The 5,005-nt window shown below is 32.0% G+C and overlaps 1 pseudogene; it reads left to right on the forward strand.

Moving 5' to 3' along the window:
• Positions 1–1,352: 1,352 nt before the first annotated feature.
• Positions 1,353–2,690, forward strand: LOC108475136 (tubulin beta-3 chain-like; annotated as a pseudogene).
• Positions 2,691–5,005: the final 2,315 nt, after the last annotated feature.

Raw genomic sequence — 5,005 nt, forward strand, 5'->3', positions numbered from 1 at the left:
GAAAAATCATAAGGAATTAATTTTATTTTGGAGATGGAAATCAATATAGAGGATTGTGAATATGAAAAAATAAGTAAATTATAAAATTTGAAAAGTATGACGATTAAAGTACAAATTATCCTAATAGAGAAAATATAAGTTAATAATGATTATTTGGAATGATAATTGTTAAGCTAAGTAAAGAATACAATCAAGAGAATATCATCTTATTACTTGATTCATGAACAGAGTAGATATATGCTATTATATACTAGAATAAGCATGCTGACCATGCAAGTTAACTACTAACAGACTAACAGTTAACCCGTTATTAACAGTGGAACTACTAACAGACTAACTAACTTTTATTAGTTATGCTAACATTCTCCTAGTTTCTTCCATTTTTGTTTTCTATCAAAGCAACATCAGCACTGGAGAAGACTTGTAGAGCAGTTCGAAAGGAAGTAAATGCCTTGGGTGTAATGGGCTTGGTGAGAACATCAGCTATCTGTTTTTTAGATGGAACAAAGTTGAATTGCAGGGTGCCGTCAAGAACTTTTTCACGAACGAAATGATGATCAATCTCCACATGTTTCACCTTGGCATGATGTGTAGGATTTGCTGCCATTGAGACAGTAAAGGTATTGTCACACCAAATCACGGGAGGCTAACAAAGAAGCAGGACAAGCTCATTGAGCAACTGTTTGACCCACAGCAACTCAGACACACAATTAGCAAGGCTTCGATATTCAACTTCAGAGGAGGATCTAGACACAACTGGTTGCTTCTTTGAGTACCAAACAATAGGACTGGAGCCTAAGTACACCACATATCCAGAGGTGGAACGACGATCTTCAATAGAGGACGCCCAATCAGCATCAGAATAGAAAACTAATTCAAATTGTCCCTTGGAAAGCAACAACCCATAATCTATAGTGCGAATAAGATATCGCAACACACATTTGATAGCTTTCCAATGAGTATCACTTGGAGAATTCGTATATTGACTAAGCTTATTAACAAAAAAGGACAGATCAGGCCGTGTAATGCAAACGTATGGGAGCATGCCAACAATGCTACGATACAGATGCTGGTCAGCGAATGGAGGGCTCCCATCGTTAGCATAACTAATAAAAGTTAGTTAGTTTGTTAGTAGTTCCACTGTTAATAACGGGTTAACTGTTAGTCTGTTAGTAGTTAACTTGCATGGTCAGCATGCTTATTCTGGTATATAATAGCATGTATCTACTCTGTTCATGAATCAAGTAATAAGATGATATTCTCTTAATTGTATTCTTTACTTAGCTTAACATGGTATCAAGAGCCAATTGATCCCAAGAATTTTTTTTTTCTCTTTTCTCCTTCGTTTATCCATGTCGCAGCCTACCAGTCCGTCAGCTACTCATTCTGATATTGTTGATATTCAGAAACAAGGTCATTCATGTTTCTCTCAGCCTCAGTGAATTCCATTTCATCCATCCCTTCACCAGTGTACTAGTGCAAGAAAGCCTTCCTCCTGAACATAGCGGTGAATTGCTCACTCACTTGCCTGAACATATCCTGAATGGAGGTTAAGGTGCCAACAAAGGTAATCCTCCTATTCAACTACTTCAACCATTTCCGAGCACCTTATGTTATGGGGGCGCTGGGGATTCGATTTTTATGTATGATTTGATTTCTCGTAATCGCCCTTATAATTAATTGGTTTCAATATAAAAAATATTTTCTTGTATTGGTCCATAACCTAACTTAGGTAAATCCATGAACTCAATTTGTTTATTCTTTTCTATTTTTACTAGTCGTCGAACCATGAATTGTCTTATGGCTCATCAATCGATAGATGAACTTTTGAGCGAACTCTTCAATTCAAGGAAGAAGCGATCCTTCTCTCGCTCTCTGGTTGATCCCCGATCTACCCTCCCCTCCATCAACTAATCTTATTCTTGGATCCTGTTTCGTGAAATTGATAAAAATCAATATTTTTATGTATTTTTCTAATTTCTATGTGTATTAAATTACTATAGTCCGATATATTTCCTTCATTTTATTTCTTTTATTTATTGTTATTGTTTTCTTTCTCATATTTCCTTGAGATAAATATAAAAAAAAAAACTCCAGAGGCTATTTTTTCATTTCACGGGTCGAGAAATCCACTTCGAATCTACAATGAGGCTTCTTGTGGAAGGTTTGTCCCACGCGCCGTGCTCATGGATCTTGAGCCTGGGACCATGGATAGTGTGAGAACCGGCCTTATGGTTAGATCTTTAGGCCCGATAACTTTGTCTTCGCCAATCTGAGCCGGTAATAATTGGGCTAAGGGCATTATATCAAGGAGCCGAGCTTCGATTCTTCTTGATGTTGTCAGAAAGGAAGCTGAGAATTGTGATTGTCTCCAAGGTTTTCAAGTTTGCCACTCTCTTGGAGTGGGAACTGTTTCGGGTATGGGTACTCTGTTGATTTCCAAGATCAGAGAAGAATACCTTGATAGAATGATGCTCACGTTCTCAGTCTTCCCATCACCAAAGGTTTCAGATACTGTGGTTGAGCCATATAATGCCACCCTTTCTGTTCATCAGCTTGTCAAAAATACGGATGAGTGTATGGTGTTGGACAATGAAGCTTTGTACAATATCTGTTTCAGGACTCTCAAGTTAACTACTAACAGATTAACAGTTAACCCGTTATTAACAGTGGAACTACTAACAGACTAACTAACTTTTATTAGTTATGCTAACAATAATGACATGAAATATGTATTAGAAAGATAAAATCACTTTTAAATTATAATAAAAAAGATTGAAATGTACATAGATCAAATTGTAATTTTTATCACAAGTAAACTAATATTAGAGTATCGTTATGATTTATGAAGTATTAAATTTGATGTAAAGAAAATGTAGTAAGTGATGAAAAGAGGCTAAAGTATAAATTTGACATATAAGGGCATTTATAAGATGAAAATATTATAAGATGAGATATTTGAATATGATTAAAGCTTGAAGATTGAATGGATCACACATTCCATATTCCTTTGACCATGATTTTTTATATTTGATTATTTTTGAGCTTTGACCACTTTTTTTTTTAAATAAGTAAAGGAATAAAAAGAGTAAGTATTTTTGCTCATTTCTAATTAGGGGTGTTCAAACAGTTAACTGAACGGTTAGCTAAATTAAATTAATATTAATTGAATTAATCGAACTTTTCAATCATTTAACCATTAATTGAACCAAAATTTAAAAAAAAACTAATCGAATTGAAATATTTCGGTTAATTCGGTCGGTTAATCAAAATTTATATGTTTTTTTGTTAAAACAAGTATAAAATATAAAAATAAATAAATTGATAATATTCATTTGATTGAATTATCCGAATTAAAACTACATATAATTTGTGTTATTAATTATTAAGTTCGGGTTAACCGAATTAACCAATAATTGAGCTTTCAAAAAGTCATTAACCGAACTCTAGTTGAATTAGATCGATTAACTGACAGATTAACTGAACTAGATCAATTCAGTCGGTTAATTTGGTTTTAACCAAAGTTTGAACATCTCTATTCCTAAACACCCCCGATTTTTTGTCCTAGCAAAGCAAGGGAGAAAAAAAATCTCTCCCAAACCCTATTTCTTTTATTTCTTCATTTAAAATCCAAATTCAAACCATCCACCTTGAATTCTCACTAAAATCACTTAGTAAATCACTTTCTAAATTCATTTCCACGACCATCTTCTTCATCTAAGCTTAAGGGTTCATGAGTTTAGAGAGGAAATACTTTGACTATGTAGAGAATGCTTCAAGAAGGTAAAAAAAATCATAGATCCACCATCTCCTCTTTAAGTTATTTGAGATTATTGGTATATATATATATATATATATATATATATATATATATATATATATATTTCTAAGAAAAGAGAAAATGATGGAAAGTGAAATTCTAAGACAGAGAAAAAGAACATCCAAGTAATGGAAAGTTCAGTTTTGAGTTTTAGTGCTTACTTAAGGATTTCATACTTTCCTTATAATGAGTATGATGATGAGATTATTAATAAGTAGTTTAGTTGGATATATTTATTGCATTAAAAATTTATGACATAAAATTATTTAAATATTTAGTAAGTTAAATTTTGGTAATTATGAAGTATGCTAATTTTTTAAAAATGAGAATAAACTATAATGTGCCACAATTATGTAAAAAAAAAACATTAGGGAGAGGATGAATGAAATTAGTTGGTATTTGATTTGATTAGAAAAAAGTAAATGAAAGTGTTAGTGGCTAAGGCTTAGTTGAGAATTTGACCAAAAGTAGTTAATTAAAGAATATGTAAGCAGTTTTGTAGAAACAACAATAGTGTTCCAACTTTAAAGTGTGCCAAAAATTGTAGAAATTGAATTAGATGGGGAGCTTTATATTATTGTAGAGTTGATAAGTTTGGTTTTAAACTGAACTAACCAAAAAAGCATTCAAATTTTTAGCTAGGAGAAAAATATAATTGAGTGAAAAGGACTAAAGCTACTAGATAACAACATTTGAGTCAATTTTAAAAAATTTCTAGTATTAATGTACTTTGAGTTAAAATTTAAAATTTTTATGGTAAAAATTTCATCGAGTCTAGTTTTTAAAATAATAAATGGATCTTAGTTTCAAATTTTGCAGGCCAAGATACAAAATAATTTAGTGATTGGTGTACAACTAAACACCCTATTTTGAAGGGCTGGAATATTAAATTTCTTTGGACGCATGAGTTGTAATAGAAAATGTGTCTTTTGTGAATAAATTGAATGTATAAAAAATATATTTAGTGAAGGGTATATGTGTTATTCTCTTTTATTATAAATTGATGTGGATAATGTTGACTTTAAGTGGAATGAATGGATGATGTGTTGAATGAACTTGTAAATGTTATGAGAATTGTGATTAGCCCTACTAATTTGGTGGTACTTAGTCACGATGTAATTGAAATACCAATAGGAATAAAATAGTGTGTGAGGTAAGAGATTTGGGGTTGTACCGGACATGATG

This window comes from Gossypium arboreum, chromosome 2, assembly GCF_025698485.1.
Source record: "Gossypium arboreum isolate Shixiya-1 chromosome 2, ASM2569848v2, whole genome shotgun sequence".
In the NCBI taxonomy this organism is placed as follows: domain Eukaryota; kingdom Viridiplantae; phylum Streptophyta; class Magnoliopsida; order Malvales; family Malvaceae; genus Gossypium; species Gossypium arboreum.